This window comes from Pogoniulus pusillus, chromosome 7, assembly GCF_015220805.1.
Source record: "Pogoniulus pusillus isolate bPogPus1 chromosome 7, bPogPus1.pri, whole genome shotgun sequence".
In the NCBI taxonomy this organism is placed as follows: Eukaryota; Metazoa; Chordata; class Aves; order Piciformes; family Lybiidae; genus Pogoniulus; species Pogoniulus pusillus.
In genome coordinates, this window is record NC_087270.1 from 38,245,064 (window position 1) to 38,262,395 (window position 17,332).

The 17,332-nt window shown below is 51.1% G+C and overlaps 1 protein-coding gene across 7 annotated transcripts in view; it reads right to left on the reverse strand.

Moving 5' to 3' along the window:
* NCOA1 (nuclear receptor coactivator 1) overlaps positions 1-17,332 on the reverse strand; it is a 266,235-nt gene that overhangs the window by 98,623 nt on the left and 150,280 nt on the right. The window contains exon 1 of one of the 7 annotated variants that reach the window (XM_064146629.1): positions 11,499-11,516. The exons of the other annotated variants lie outside the window; for them this stretch is intronic. The gene's annotated coding sequence lies outside the window, so the exon portion shown is untranslated. Of the gene's footprint in view, positions 1-11,498; positions 11,517-17,332 lie in introns of those variants that run through there. 7 annotated transcript variants of the gene reach the window in all.

Below are 17,332 nucleotides of genomic sequence, written 5' to 3' on the forward strand. Positions count from 1 at the left end.
TCTCTGGACACCTTCCAGCACCTCAACATCTCTCTTGAATTGAGGAGCCCAGAACTGGACACAGCACTCAAGGTGTGGCCTGAGCAGTGCTGAGCACAGGGGCAGAATAACCTCCCTTGTCCTGCTGCCCACACTGCTCCTGATCCAGGCCAGGATGCCATTGGCTCTCTTGCCCACCTGGGCACACTGCTGCCTCATCTTCAGCTACTATCTATCAGTACCTCCAGGTCCCTTTCCTCCTGGCTGCTCTCCAGCCACTCAGTCCCCAGCCTGTAGTGCTGAAGTCCCTCATGTTACAGCCATTTATCACCCAAACACAACCCATCTGTGTGGCTGCCATCCCAATTAGAGCTAATTAAGAGCATACTTGGAGTGTAGCAAGGACATGTCTACATTGTTCCCCTCCCCAGTTCATCATCATCTCCTCTTGTTGCCAGGCTCCTCTTGTTGCCAGCATCAGAACAAACCTTCATGTTTGTGTTTTGGGGGGGGGGGGTGTGTGTGTGCCCCCAAACTTCTGCAGATTAGAGAAGGCTGAAGCTGTGATGTGGAGAGAGAAGAGGCAGTGGGGGACACAGAGTGAGCCACTCGCTAACCTCCTGCCTGGGATGTTAGTTCCAAGGTGGGATTTTTGAAATGAACTTCTTTTTCTGACCTCATCTCCCCCAAAAAGAAACCAAAAAGGGGAGAGATGTGAAGTCCTGAGTCAGTGTTGGTGGTTGAAGCTGTCAGAAGCAACTGTCACATTTGTTTTGTGCAACCCTCCTTGGAGGGCAGGGAAATTACGTGGGGCAGGGGATGTGAGATGAGATCCAACCCTTCAAGAGAGGATTTCCACTGCAAGAGAAATGAGCATGGCAGGTCAGGGAGCCCCAGGTCATTTCTGGACCCCACTCCTGCTATGCCACCAAGGAGAATGAGATGATCCTTGTTGAGAACTTGGTTGGAACTAGATGATCCCTGGGGTCCTTTCCAACCCTGACTGATTCAAGATGGAGTTGAACATCACTGAAGCAATGGGGGTTAAAAGCCACTGATCAAAAACTTGACTGCTCTGCAAGTGATGAACCTTAGGAAAGATTTAAAATTTGGACAGCTGAAAATGTTGCTGAAGATAAATTTCACTTCTCTGATCCATTATTCCCATCCCTGGGAGGGCTGCAGGAGGGAGACAAGGACTTGTCCCATGTCACAGAGGGAAACAGTGAGACAAATCAGGGTCTTGTGGGTCCTTCCTTCCACAGCAGGCACAGCAGCTGCAGCCTGGGGAGCATGGCATAGACATCCCTGGCAAGGAGGAGACACAGACCTGGATTTTGGGTATGTGATACAGGGGAACAAGTCAGAGTTTAATTAAGCATGATCTTGGAGGTCTCTTCCACCCTTGCTGATTCTATGATTTAGGTTGGAAGAGACAGTTAAGAAACCAAGTCCAGCCATAAACCCCACTCTGCCAAGCCCACCACTAAGCCATGTCCCTCAGCACCACAGCTACATATCATAGAATCAAGCACGTTGGAAGAGACCTCCAAGCTCAGCCAGTCCAACCTAGCACCCAGCCCTGCCCAAGCAACCAGACCATGGCACTAAGTGCCTCAGCCAGGCTTGGCTTCAACACCTCCAGGCACAGAGACTCCACCACCTCCCTGGGCAGCCCATTCCAATGCCAGTCACTCTCTCTGACAACAACTTCCTCCTAACATCAGCCTAGACCTCCCCCAACACAACTTGACACTCTGTCCCCTGCTTCTCTTGCTGCTTGCCTGGCACAAGAGACCAACCCCACCTGGCTACAGCCTCCCTTCAGGGAGCTGCAGACAGCAATGAGGTCTGCCCTGAGCCTCCTCTTCTGCAGGCTGCACACCCCCAGCTCCCTCAGCCTCTCCTCACAGGGCTCTGCTCCAGGCCCCTCACCACCTTCCTTGCCCTTCTCTGGACACCTTCCAGCACCTCAACATCTCTCTTGAATTGAGGAGCCCAGAACTGGACACAGCACTCAAGGTGTGGCCTGAGCAGTGCTGAGCCCAGGGGCAGAAGAACCTCCCTTGTCCTGCTGCCCACACTGCTCCTGAGCCAGGCCAGGATGCCATTGGCTCTTCTGCCCACCTGGGCACACTGCTGCCTCATCTTCAGCTCCTATCTACCAGCACCCCCAGGTCCCTTGATTCCTGGCTGCTCTCCAGCCATCTTTTCAATCCCCCCAGGGATGAGGACTCCATCACTTTCCTGGGCAGCCTGTTCCAAGGCTTGACACCACTTTTTGGGAGGAAATCGCTCCTCGTGTCCAACCTAAACTTTCCCTGGCACAACTTGAGGCCTTTTCCTCTTGTTGCTGGGGAGAACAGACCAACCCCCACACACATCCGAGCGAATTCCTGAAGGGTGAAAGCACAGGCCAGCCACATGCCAGCTCTGCAAGTGCTTGCTCTCTACATGTTCCCTAGAAAACACAAAAAGGAGGGAAATAGGTCCACAAATTCGTGTCCTGCAGGCTGAGCATCACCCTCAGGGAGGCGATGGTCCAGGGGAAGGTGTGAACTTTAACACGCCCATCATCTCCATTGTGTTTGCCACCGGCAGACCCAGAGCAGCCTCTCCCCCTCCAGCCCGGGGATAATTCCAGCAGCCAATTTGTTTTACAAATGAATGGGAAAACATGGGAAAGGCCTTTTGCCTTCGCAGGAGGGGGATGAATAATCCAGCTGTGGGAAATCAATATTTGATGCCTAAGGAGACCTCTGCAAATCCACCAGGCTGCTCTGGTGCTTTACCCAGCTCGCTTCAGAATCCACCTCAGCTAAAATACAACAGACAGGAGGTAACTGATGTGCTGCTTATTATCCTAATTGCAATCATCTCCTTGTTACCTGGTGCTCACCCACATCTGTTTGGCATAGCCATCTGTTGTCTGTCTTAATTAGATCGGAGGGGCAGGGACCGTCGCAGCAGGGGATTTGCTAACCCCCCTGACATCCCACTTCTCATCAAGCATCTCTGTGCTGCCACCGTGAATCCCCCTGCATGGCCAAGTACAGGGTGGGGGTGGGGGGGCAGAGAGAAAATCACAGTCAGTCTGGAGAGGAGGAGGTTGAGAAGAGACCTCATAGAGAGAGAGGTGTGGTTATTCAGTCTAGAGAGGAAAAGGCTCTGGGGAGACCTTACTGTGGCCTTCCAGTATCTGAAGGGGGTCTACAGGAAAGCTGGGGAGGGACTTTTTGGGATGTCAGGTAGTGGCAAGACTAGGTGGAATGGAATCATAGGATCATAGCATCACTGATGGCTCAGCTACCATCTACCAGTACCCCCAGGTCCTTCTCTGCCTGGCTGCTCTCAGCCACTCTGGCCCCAGCCTGGAGTGCTGCTTGGGGTTGTTGTAGCTAAAGTGCAGAACCCTGCACTTGGCCTTGTTAAATCTCATCCCATTGACCTCTGCCCACTTATCAAGCCTGTCAGGGTCCCTCTGCAGGGCTCTCCTACCCTCCACCAGCTCCACAGCTGCTCCTAGCTTGGTGTCATCTGCAAACTTACTGATGCTGGACTCAATCCCCTGGTCCAGATCATCAATAAAGATACTGAACAGGACTGGGCCCAGCACTGATCCTTGGAGGACACTGCTGGTGACCCATCCCTGGAGGTGTTTGAGGCCAGGCTGTGTGAGGCTGTGCGCAGCCTGCTCTAGGGTAGGGTGTCCCTGGGCATGGCAGGGGGGTTGGAACTGGCTGCTCCTTGTGGTCCCTTCCAACCCTGACTGCTTCTATGATTCTGATGACTTTGATCAGGTATTTTAAGCCCATGTAAAGATCTCTGGGTATTCAAACCACTTTGGTTTTTACCCTTATTAAAAGCCCAATAGAAATTCCAATTTCTACCTTGCAGCAGCTGTTTTCCCAGAGCATGCCAACTGCCTTATTATAGAACTGCTCACTCCACCAGGGCTTGCATCCATACACTTCTGCATGTCCAAAACACAAAAGAATTGAGCCACAGAGCCACCCATGAGATGGGAAAGCCAAACACAGGTGGGTTAAAATAAAACCATCAGCCAGACAATGGACTGGTTGCAGTGATCTCTACACTGAAAGCTGCAGTAAGGTTTAAGGCTTCCTTGAAGATCTTTAAGAGCTTAAATGCCATCCTGCTTGCATTTGGAATCATAGAATCATAGATCAGTCAGGGTTGGAAGGGACCACAAGGAGCAGCCAGTTCCAAACCCCCTGCCATGCCCAGGGACACCCTACCCTAGAGCAGGCTGCACACAGCCTCACACAGCCTGGCCTCAAACACCTCCAGCCATGGGGCCTCAACCACCTCCCTGGGCAACCCAGTCCAGCCTCTCACCACTCTCCTGCTCAACAACTTCCTCCTCACCTCCACTCTCAAGCTCCCCACCTCCAGCTTTGCTCCATTGCCCCCACTCCTGCCACTCCCTCACAGCCTCAAAAGTCCCTCCCCAGCTGTTTTGTAGCCCCCTTCAGATCCTGGAAGGCCACAAGAAGGTCACCTGGGAGCCTCTTCTTCTGCAGCCTGCACATCCCCAACTCTTTCAGTCTGTGCTCACAGCAGAGCTGCTGCAGCCCTCTCAGCATCCTCCTGGCCCTGCTCTGGACACACTCCAGCATCTCCACAGCCCTCTTGGAATAGAGGCTCCAGAGGTGGATGCAGAACTCCGGGTGGGGTCTCAGCAGAGCACAGCAGAGGGGGAGAATCACCTCCCTGGCCCTGCTGGCCACACTTCTGCTGCTGCAGCCCAGGCTCTGCTTGGCTTTCTGGGCTGCCAGTGCACACTGCTGGCTCATGCTGGGCTTCTTGTCCAGCAGCACCCCCAAGTCCCTCTCCTCATTTCTTTCACTAGTGTTCATTTCAGGACTGACAGCCCCACCAGATCGCTTCCAAAACTGCATCATGCATGGAAAACTTGGAGGCAGCAAGCATGGTAGTAAGGTGAGATAAATCATAGAATATAGAGGTATTGAGGTTGGAAATTACCTTTAAGATCACTGAGTCCAACCACGAACCCAGCACTGCCAGATCAACACTAAACCATGTCCCACAGCAGCACAGCTACCTGCCTGTAGCTACAACAATTCTTCCATGGATGGAAACGCCACAACTGCTCTGAAAGAGGGCAGCCTGTTCCCGGCTTTCACAACCTGTTGCATGAAGAAATTGACCCTCCTACCCAACCTAAACCTCACCTGCTGCAACTTGAGGCTGTTTCCTCTTGTCATAGAATCACAAAACCAACCAGGTTGGAAGAGACCTCCAAGCTCATCCAGTCCAACCTAGCACCCAGCCCTATCCAATCAACCAGACCATGGCACTAAGTGCCTCAGCCAGGCTTTGATTCAACACCTCCAGGCACAGTGACTCCACCACCTCCCTGGGCAGCCCATTCCAATGCCAATCACTCTCTCTGACAACAACTTGCTAACAACATCCAGCCTAGACCTCCCCTGGCACCACTTGACACTCTGTCCCCTTCTTCTCTTGCTGCTTGCCTGGCAGAAGAGGCCAACCCCACCTGGCTACAGCCTCCCTTCAGGCAGCTGCAGACAGCAATGAGGTCAGCCCTGAGCCTCCTCTTCTGCAGGCTGCACACCCCCAGCTCCCTCATTGCCCATGTCCTCATAGGACCACCAAGTACACTATTACAACCACCAAGAAGATAACTTATCTTCTGTGAGGCTGCCAGAGCACTGGACCAGACTGTCTGGAGAAGCTGTGGAGTCTCCTTCTCTGGAGATTCCACAGCCAGTTAGACATGATCCTAGGCTACCTGCTCTGGGTGACTCTGTTTTAGCAGTGGGGCTGGACTAGATCATCCACAGAAGTCCCTTCCAAGCCCCCATCACTCTGTGAGCCTGTGAGGAAGGCAAACTTGAATGGTTAAAATGGCAATTCACTGCTTAAAAACACCAGAGAGAAAGGGCTCATGGTGGGCTGCCAAGTGTCTGGGGAGGATGTTCCTCTCCACATCACCAGCAGGAGCCCTTTGCACTCTTCCAATGCAAACCCATTCTTTGTTTGCAGTGGCTTTAATCCTGAGAAGGTGCTGCAAACACCAACTGAGGTGAAGCCTGAAAGGGTGATGCAACTGGGCTCCCCAGTGTGACAGGGACAGGGATCTGCTGGGGAGGGTCCAGCAGAGGGCTACAAGGGTGACTAGGGGACTGGAGGGCATGGCTTATGAGGAGAGGCTGGGACTTTTTAGTCTGGAAAAGAGAAGACTGAGAGGGGATTTGATCAATGTTTATAAGTATCTGAAGGCTGCCAGGATGGGGGGGACAGGCTCTGCTCACTGCTCCCTGGGATAGGACAAGCAGCAATGGGTGTAAGCTGCAGCACAGGAGGTTCCAGCTCAACACAAGGGGCAACTTCTTGACTGTAAGGGTCCCAGAGCACTGGCACAGGCTCCCCAGAGAGGTTGTGGAGTCTCCTTCTCTGGAGCCTTTCAAGGCCTCTGTGATCTGTGTTAGATATTACTGCCCTGCTGTGGCAGGGGGGTTGGACTCGATGATCTCCTTGGGTCCCTTCCAAGCCCTAATATCCTCTGATCCTGTGAATTTATCTGCCTTCCTTGAGCAGTCTTCCTTGTGGAGCCCTTCATGTCTCGACACCAGCAAGTCACCGCTTGGCAATGTTTACAGCAGAGATAAGACACAAAGCAGAGCTGCAGGATGCATAACCTTTTCTCCCAGTAACTGATAGGAAAAGTGGGTTAATTTCTACAGCTGCTGAAAGGGAAAAATAAGGCTAATTCCTTCCCAGTCACAGAACATTACACACTCAGACTCCTCTTAGGCTGCTGAAGTACACGTTGCAATTAGACACTTTTTGCTGTGGGGAAAAGGAAGCATTTGGCAGAAGGGACAAACACATCAGGTTCTGGAGGAGCACAAATTAAACTGTGCCACAAGCACACATCACCCTGACTCACAACCAGTGATGGCACCAACACATCCAACAGTGTGCCCATGAAGGACAACAGCATCCTGGCTTGCAGCAGCAATAGTGTGGCCAGCAGGAACAGGGCAAGGATCTGTACTGGGCACTGTTGAGGCCACCCCTCAAATATTGGGTTGAGTTTTGGGCAAGCAGGAACTGGGCAAGGATCTGTACTGGGCACTGTTGAGGCCACCCCTCAAATATTGGGTTGAGTTTTGGGCCAGCAGGAACAGGGCAAGGATCTGTACTGGGCACTGTTGAGGCCACCCCTCAAATATTGGGTTGAGTTTTGGGCCAGCAGGAACAGGGCAAGGATCTGTACTGGGCACTGCTGAGGCCACCCCTCAAATATTGGGTTGAGTTTTGGGCCAGCAGGAACAGGGCAAGGATCTGTACTGGGCACTGCTGAGGCCACCCCTCAAATATTGGGTTGAGTTTTGGGCCAGCAGGAACAGGGCAAGGATCTGTACTGGGCACTGCTGAGGCCACCCCTCAAATATTGGGTTGAGTTTTGGGCAAGCAGGAACAGGGCAAGGATCTGTACTGGGCACTGCTGAGGCCACCCCTCAAATATTGGGTTGAGTTTTGGGCCAGCAGGAACAGGGCAAGGATCTGTACTGGGCACTGCTGAGGCCACCCCTCAAATATTGGGTTGAGTTTTGGGCAAACAGGAACTGGGCAAGGATCTGTACTGGGCACTGCTGAGGCCACCTCTCAAATATTGGGTTGAGTTTTGGGCCAGCAGGAACAGGGCAAGGATCTGTACTGGGCACTGCTGAGGCCACCCCTCAAATATTGGGTTGTTTTGGGCCAGCAGGAACAGGGCAAGGATCTGTACTGGGCACTGCTGAGGCCACTCCTCAAATATTGGGTTGAGTTTTGGGCCAGCAGGAACAGGGCAAGGATCTGTACTGGGCACTGCTGAGGCCACCCCTCAAATATTGGGTTGAGTTTTGGGCCAGCAGGAACAGGGCAAGGATCTGTACTGGGCACTGCTGAGGCCACCCCTCAAATATTGGGTTGAGTTTTGGGCCCTTCACTCTCTGCAACTCTCTCTCACTCTGTTACTGCTCCCTGAAAGGAGGTTGGAGTGATGAGGGGTTTGGGTCTCTTTTTTCAAGTAAAACATAACAGGAGGAGAAGAAATGGCCTCAAGTTGTAACAAGGAAGGTTTAAGTTGGATGGGAGGAACAATTTCTTCCCCAGAAAGGACTGTCAAGGCCTGGAACAGGCTGCTCAGGGCTGTGGTGAAGTCCACATTGCTGGAGGGATTAAAAAGCTCTGTAGATGTGGTGCTGAGAGAGATGGTTTAGTGGTGACCTGGCAGTGCTGGGTTAATGGCTGGACTCAATGATCTTTAAGGTCTTTTTCCACCTAAACCATTCTATGATTCTCTGATAAGAGCCAGAGGAAAAGTCTTTCCAGTGCTGCCTCCAAAACAACAATTCATCTGCTGGGGAGGATCTTTCCCTTGCCAGAACAGAGCAAACTGCACTGGAGAGCTTGTTTGCAAAGACTGTTGTGGTTTCCCTGCAAATAAATTAATCAATTTTATTAGACTTGATGCTAAATCCCTGATTGATGGTTCTACTTCTGAAGATGCAAGCTGCTGGCTGGCTGCCATGGAAGAAGTCTGGAAAGCAAGAGCAAAGGAAAGCCAAGCAAAACTCAATGATCACACCAAAAATTAGTATATGAATAGTGGTGTTCCCCAAAGATCAGTGCTGGGCACAGTCCTGTTCAATATCTTTATTGATGATCTGGACCAGGGGATTGAGTCCAGCATCAGTAAGTTTGCAGATGACACCAAGCTAGGAGCAGCTGTGGAGCTGTTGGAGAGTAGGAGAGCACTGCAGAGGGACCTGGCCAGGCTGCATGGGTGGGCAGAGGCCAATGGGATGAGATTGAACAAGGCCAAGTGCAGGGTTCTACACTTTGGCCACAACAACCCCAAGCACCTCATTCCAATCTCCTTTCAGGTTCTTGATCAGAGAGCAAGAAGGTCTCCCCTGATCTTCCCTTTCTCCAGGTCAAACAATCCCAGTTCCTTCAGCTGCTGCTCAACAGACTTGGGATCCAGGTAAGCTTTGTGCTCCAGAATTCTTTACCCACTACTTATTGAGGTCCTTATCCCAAATGAACTCACCAATACCCTTCTGTTACCACACAGACACCCTGAGTGGACCAAAAGGTGTTCACAAAACACCAAAAAGGTGTTCAAGAAAAGACTGGCTGAGGCACTTAGTGCCATGGTCTGGTTGCTTTGCCATGGCTGGGTGCTAGGTTGGAGTGTATGAGCTTGGAGGTCTCTTCCAACCTGCTTGATTCTATGATTCTAAAAAGGTGACCAAAGCTAACAATCCATCAAGGCAAACAAAAGTGCTTTACCTTCACAACTGCTGTGCCACCCTCACCTAACCAACAGGTACCAGCAGGGCAAACATTTAGCAAATCCCCTCTCAGTCCTCTCTGCTCCAGACTAAACAGCCCCAGGTCCCTCAGCCTCTCCTCATCAGGCAGTGCCCTCCAGGCCCCTAATCATCCTCTTAGCCCTCTGCTGGACCCTCACCAGCAGATCCCTGCCCCTCTTAACTGGGGAGCTCAAAACTAAATACAGTATGCAAGACGAGGTCTCAGCAGGGCAGAGTAGAGGGGCAGGAGAACCTCCCTTGATCTGCTGGACACACTCTTCCTAATACACCCCAGGATCCCATTGGCCTTCTTGGCCACAAGGGCACATTGCTGTGCCATGGGTAACTTGTTAGCCACCAGCACCCCCAGGTCCCTCTTCACAGGACTGCTTTCAGCAGATCACCTCCCAGCCTGTACTGGTGGAGTCTGTTACTCCTCCCCAAATGCAGTCCTTGATGTAACAACTGAGGAGCCCAACACTGAACACAGTATTCAATCACTCAGCAGTGTGGGGAAGAGGAAGCTGCTGATGCTCACTGGGTATCTGCTGAGCCTTCTCCTATATTTTTAACTTTAATAAGGCTCAGACAGATGCTGAAATTTGCATACAGTGCAAGGTTTGGAAGAGGTGAAACCACCTCTGAGAACAAAGACAGATTCTGAAGCATCCCAGGGAGCTGAAACAAGAAAGAAAGAAAACTTGGGCAAACTCAATTTGAATCAAGAGCCACAGAGCCAAATGAGCTCACCTGCAGTGAGAAGTGGCTCCTGCTGCCATGCACTGGGGTGGTGGCATGGAGCTATTTTCACAGTCCTTAATTGTAGTCAGGTAACACCAAGCAAGATGCTGGATGGGAACTTCTGCAAAATGCAGCAATGACACTGCAGCATCCATGGTTATTTGGCCACATCAGCAAAGCATGGACAATGAAGGGGAGGGACTCTGTAGGATACTAAGTAGTGGCAGGACTAGAGGGAATGGAGCAAAGCTGGAGGTGGGGAGGTTCAGACTGGACATGAGGAGGTTGCTCAGCATGAGAGTGGTGAGAGGCTGGACTGGACTGCACAGGGAGGTGGTTGAGGCCCCATGGCTGGAGGTGTTTGAGGCCAGGCTGTGTGAGGCTGTGGGCAGCCTGCTCCAGGGTAGGGTGTCCCTGGGCATGGCAGGGGGGTTGGAACTGGCTGCTCCTTGTGGTCCCTTCTAAGCCTTACTGATTCTATGACTCTATTAAGTGTTTGGGTTTTTAGAAGCACTGGTAGCCAGCTATGCTTAATTAGCTGAGCAAACAGAGGATTGTGCCCAGCTCAGACCAGCTTCTCAGCAGACACATCACCAGAACAGGTCCTCAAAGAGAAGTGTGAATGACAGAGAAGTTAAAGGGATTTGCAAGATGAAGACTAAAACAACAGAGCAGATGGAGTTTGACCAAACCCTTGTGAAAAGGAGAAGCTGCTACAACTGCACAGGTCTGGATTGCAGGTGATGTCTCACTGGCTCTGTAGTCCCCAGATAACCTACAGGTGAGTATTTTCAACCTGAGATGACCTGGGTTATAGCATCATCAAATCATGGAATGGTTTGGATGGGAAAGGACCTTTAAAGGTCATCTAGTCCAACCACCTTGCAAGCGAGCAGGAACAGCTTCAACTAGATCAGGTTACTCAGAGCCCTGCCCAACCTGACCTGGAGTGGTTCCAAGGATGGGGCATCTGTCACCTCTCTGGGCAAACTGTGGCAGTGTCTCACCACTCTAAGCATAAAAGGAGGGGGGGAAAAGGTTATTTCTTTCTTCATATCTCTGTTTTGGTTTAAATTCATTTGCATCACAGCAGTACTTTGATGTCCTGAGCAAGACCTCAGTCAAGGCTCTCCCAGGGAGGATGCAGCAGATGCTGTCTGGAGCTATTTCCAAAGGGAAACACATCGTATGGAAGATATCCTGGTGCTGGGAATTGGCAAGTTTGAGCTAGGACCTGCTTCTGAGAACCCAGCCAACATGCAAGTCAGGCTCAGACACTAAAACTCTGTGGTCTAAACCCGAGCAAGACACACAAAAGGACTTTTGCATCCTCGTGGGTACCACCTCATGAGGCTGCCAGCCTGGGGTGGACCCATTCTCTGGCTAGTGGCAGAGGCTTACCTGGCCTTAGAGTCCTCCTTGAGGATTCTTTCTCCTCCACCTCCAAGTTGCAGAGGTCACAGCTATCCCAACACACAAGGATGACGTGTCAAAGCAGAGAAGGAGAGGAAGGCATGAGGAGGATGAGCAGAAGAAGGGGTGAAAGGCAAGGCTGAAGAGATTCCTCTCAGAGAGCAAGTGGACAAAGTGCAGGGAACACCACTTCAGAAATGCTGATTATTTTTCTCCCCTCATCTTCAGTTCTCTTGCTTTGTGAGATTTCCAAACACCTCCCTCTCCTCTCAGCTGATATTTTAGATGAACCATATGGAGATAGAGGGAGAAAAAACCAACCCCACCCAGCAACAGTGATGCACAACAGAGGCAATGCTGGAGCTGCTTGCATCATTATTAATCCTTTTTTACCATCGCTCCCAGATGCCTCCAAAACCTGAAGATCCTTGCCCTGAAGTGTTTACAGAGCCAGTTAGAGGTGATCTAATTAAGAGGTAAATAAGGCAGTAGGGAATGTAGTATGTGGGGGGGAGGGGGTGAGGATGACACACAATTAACTTCAGCAGCTTTGCAGAGGTTACTCCTATTGTACACCACAGTGTTTTGTGCCCACAGACTGTTGGGCTCTATTTTGGGGAAAGCCATCTGGTGTTCTAACAACCAAAACCTTCCAGCATCAGTCTCCATCACTCACCACTTTCTTTTTTGACAGTGCTGATGAAAGGGATGGCACCTTGGCTCCTGCAGCCAAGACACCCTGCATCTCTCCAGCCTCTAACCTCCATCCACTTCACAGCAGTCAGCACTCCTCCTACCCAGCTGCTCCATGGAAGATTTAACAGGGCAGAGCAGAGGCAGCCTGGCTCAGAATGGCTCCAAGAGCAGTAAAGCAGCACCCCTACACTCTACTTCTACTTGATGTTTCTCATCCTCCTTGGCTATTCTTTTTGTCCATGGGGGATGAAGGAATGAAGAGTAGCTCTGTGGAGAAGGGTTTGGGGACACTGGTGGGTGAGAAGCTGGACATGAGGCAGCAATGTGCCCTCACAGCCCAGAAGCCAACTACACCCTGTGCTGCATCCAAAGCAGCACGGCCAACAGGTCAAGGGAGGGGATTCTGTCCCTCTGCTCTGCTCTGCTCTGCTCTGGTGAGGGAGCTGGGATTGTATAGTCTGGAGAAGAGGAGACTCAGGGGAGACCTTATTGCTGTCTACAACTACCTGAGGGGTGGTTGTGGCCAGGAGGAGGTTGCTCTCTTCTCTCAGGTGGCCAGCACCAGAACGAGAGGACACAGCCTCAGGCTACGCCAGGGGAGATTTAGGCTGGAGGTGAGGAGAAAGTTCTTCCCTGAGAGAGTCATTGGACACTGGAATGGGCTGCCCGGGGAGGTGGTGGAGTCGCCGTCCCTGGAGCTGTTCAAGGCAGGATTGGACGTGGCACTTGGTGCCATGGTCTGGCCTTGAGCTCTGTGGTAAAGGGTTGGACTTGATGATCTGTGAGGTCTCTTCCAACCCTGATGATACTGTGATACTGTGTGATACTGTGACTCCACCTGCAGTGCTGTGTCCAGCTATGGAGCCCTCAGCACAACAAAGACATGGACCTGTTGGAGTAAGTCCAGAGGAAGGCACAGAAATGATCAGAGGGCTGGAACTCCTCTGCTACAAACACAGGCTGAAAGAACTGAGGTTGTTCAGCCTAGAGCAGAGAAGGCTCTGTTGAGACCATACTGCAGCCTTTCAGTATGTAAATGGACACTCCAAGGAAAGCTGGAGAGGGACATTTCTCAAGGCCATGGAGTGGTAGGAGAAGGGGGGGTGGCTTTAAAGTGAAAGAGGGGAAATTGACGTCAGATGTTAGGAAGAAGTCCTTCACTATGAGGGTGGTGAGACACTGGTCCAGGATGCTCAGAAAGGAGGTAGATGCCCTGACCTGGAGGCATCCCAGGTCAGGGCAGACATGGCTCTGATCAACCTGCTCTAGTTGAAGCTCATTGCAGGGGGGTTGGACTAGATGACCTTTAAAGGTCGTTTCCAGCCCAAACATTCTACGTTTCTATGTTCTGAAGCCATGGCATGACTTCAGATACCCTTCCTGGCTGCATATTGCCCTCCAGGACCACACTTTTTGCTACTGCAGCATCAGGTAGTACTTTTTAAAGGTACTTTTCAGGTCTTTTAAAACAAAGGAGTAAGGAGAACAGAAGGGAACTCAACCACAAATCCCACTGCCCGTCAGAAAACATCCCCCAGACACCAGCCACTACAAAACTCAGCCTGCAGGGATCTGCTTCCAGAGCTTCCTGAGCATGGGGATGGGCATCCATCATTAATTAACGGGAGGATGACAGCCAGGGGTGGAGATACTATAGGTGGCAAATGCCTCTGGAAATGATAGTTTAGAATTATAGAATCATAGAATCAACCAGGTTGGAAGAGACCTCCAAGCTCATCCAGTCCAACCTAGCACCCAGCCCTATCCAGTCAACCAGACCATGGCACTAAGTGCCTCATCCAGTCTTTTCTTGAAGACCCCCAGGGACGGTGCCTCCACCACCTCCCTGGGCAGCCCATTCCAATGCCAATCACTCTCTCTGGGAAGAACTTCTTCCTAACATCCAGCCTAGACCTACCCTGGCACAACTTGAGACTGTGTCCCCTTGTTCTATTGCTGGTTACCTGGGAGAAGAGGCCACCCCCCACCTGGCTACAATGCCCCTTCAGGTAGTTGTAGACAGCAATAAGCTCACCCCTGAGCCTCCTCTTCTCCAGGCTAAACAGGCCCAGCTCCCTCAACCTCTCCTCATAGGATTTGTGCTCCAGGCCCCTCACCAGCTTTGTTGCCCTTCTCTGGACATGTTCCAGCACCTCAACATCTTTCTTGAATTGAGGGGCCCAGAACTGGACACAGCACTCAAGTGTGCAAGAATGAAAGTTTACCAGCGGTGAGTACTATGCAGCTGCTACATCCACTCATCACTTCAGGCTCTGGGATGGCAGATCAGCAGCAAACTAGTGGCCAGTCCTTTGGGACCTCTGAGCACAGACTTGAGCACATAAACAGCAGATAACACCCCACAGCAGATAACTCCTCTTCATTTCAGATGTGCACACACACCACGTCTCTCCCATTTGTGTGCAAACCCCAGACAGAGGTGGAGAGCAGCGTGGATAAAACTGGGATAGGGGAGGTACAATAAGAGCCACTGACAGCTACCTGGGTAAGAGGGGAGCCTCAGGCAAAGCACATCAGAAGAAGACACAGCACATCACACTGATGGTGTTTGAAAGGAAGAAATTCTAGCTGTAGATGCAGCTCTGCTTCAGGCCAGAGCTGTATCTCACCATGCTTGGAAATCACAGCAAGGAGAAACAGGAGCTGTGGATGAACACAGTGAATGAGCTCTCCCACCAATCCATCCACACATCCTGGTGCCACTGAGCCTTTTCGAAGGAGACAAACTTTTTAACACCTCTTTGGATACTTGATTCTTGGTTGCCAAAATGCCTGGAGCACAGCAGGTTGCACCACAAAGACTAGAGGAGGATGGGAGGGGTCAGAGCCCTGCACAGCAAAGGGACATCATAGAAACCCAGCAGCATCTCACCCAGTGAGATGGGAAAGGACCTTTAAAGGGCATCTAGTCCAACCACCTTGCAAGCAAGCAGGAACATCTTCAATTAGATCAGGTTACTCAGAGCCCTGCCCAACCTGACCTGGAGTGGTTCCAAGGATGGGGCATCTATCACCTCTCTGGGCAAACTGTGGCAGTGTCTCACCACTCTAAGCCTGTCTCAGCTGACAGGCTACAAAGGTGCTGAGGGGACTGGAGTACCTCTGTGAGGAGGAAAGGCTGAAACATCTGTGGCTGTTCAGCAGACTGAGAGGGGATCTTCAATGCACATCAAAAGCTAAAGGGTGTGGAGCAAGAAGATGGGACCAGACACTTTTCAGTGGTGCCCAGCAAAAGAACAATGTGCATCAGGCACAAACTGGAATCCAAGAAGTTCCATCTCAACAGAAGTAAAACCTTTTTTCCTGTGAGGATGCTGGAGCCCTGGAAGAATCTGCCCAAAGTGGTTGGGGAGTCTTCTCTGGAGAGACTTCAGACTCACCTGAATGGAACACTGGGCAGCCTGCCGTGGGTGACCCTGCTCTAGCAGGGAGGTTGGACTAGATGACCCCCCAGAGGCCTCTTCCAATCCCTATCATGCTGAGATTCTGTGTGCAGTCAGGACTAAGCCAGCACTGCACATCCCAATTCCAAGCATGTGAGAGATAATATCATATCCCACTCCCTGAATCACAACTGTTTGCCTTTCACACTTGGAATTATCCAAGTAATTACAAGCAGTCTTGGTAACTGAGGTTTCCAACCAATCCTCTCCTCTGCAACTCTGCTGGTGCACAGATCTTCATCTTCTGGGGATGGCAAGAGGATGAAATGGGCTTGGACCATCTTGGTGCCTCGAAGGGTTGCATGTGTGTGTGCAAGGAGAGCAGGGGGAATTCAGTGGCATTACCTAAGTCCCAGGGAGGTGGAGCAGGGATATTTTAAGTAGGGGCTGAGCCTTATAATGCAGTCAGGAGCAGCATGATTAGAAATTCTTTTTTAATTAAGCTTATGTTGCTGCCTTTGTAGCATTAGAAGAGGTGGTGAGGATCGGCATGCCTGAAGAGATCCTGAAGTCAACCTGCTCAGCGCTGTCACCAACATTTGCATGACAATCCAGGCTACCCGTTCAAAACAACCATTACCAAAAGGCAAGTACAAGAGGACGCTTCAGCATCACATTCCCCCAAGCCCCATGTCAGAGACACAAACCTGCTCAGCAAGGTAAAAAAAGGGAGCAAAAATCATTGCATCACTCCCTGCCCTTTGAACAACCTTTGGATCCTGATGGCTTTTGCCAAGAAGAATAATGAAAGTCAAACTAATTAAGCAAGGAACAAGGCCACGGTACAAAGTGTGACAACTTTTAAGTCTGGCAAGTTGTTAGGAAGCTCACAGCTCTCAGCTTGGCTTTCCTCATGTCGCTCCCGAAGCAATCACGATGCAAAAGCTGATTTTTAAGTGTGTTTTTTCATATTAAGCATGAACTCAAAGCTCAAAAATGGGATAGGGTGAGAGCCTGCCTGGAGCACTGGGTCCATAAGGACATGGAACTGTTGATCAGAGGGCAGCAGCATCTCTCCTTCAAAGACAGGCTGGGAAAGGCTTCAAGGAGACTTTAGAGGAGTCCTACACGATGACTGGATAGGAGCTTCTTATAAAGACATAGCATCATAGAATCAACCAGGTTGGAAGAGACCTCCAAGCTCAGCCAGTCCAACCTATCCCCCAGCCCTATCCAGTCAACTACACCATGGCACTAAGTGCCTCATCCAGGGGTAATGGCTGCAAACTGGAAGCAGATGGATTTAAGTTAGACATTAGGAAGAAATTCTTCACCAGAGAGTGGTGAGGCACTGAAAGAGCCTGTCCAGAGGAGTTGTGGAGGCTGCATCAGTGGTGTGTTCAAAGTCAGGTTGGATAGGGCCTTGAGCAACCTGGGGTAGGAGGTGTACCTGCCTGAGGCAGAAAAACTTGAATTAGATGACCTTTAAAGCCCCTTCCAATCCAAACCATTCTATGAGAGAGTGATTGGCATTGGAATGGGCTGCCCAGGGAGGTGGTGGAGTCTCTGTGCCTGGAGGTGTTGAAGCCAAGCCTGGCTGAGGCACTTAGTGCCATGGTCTGGTTGCTTGGCCAGGGCTGGGGGATAGGTTGGACTGGATGAGCTTGGAGGTCTCTTCCAACCTGCTTGATTCTATGATCCATCTGCTTTTCACTGCATTAA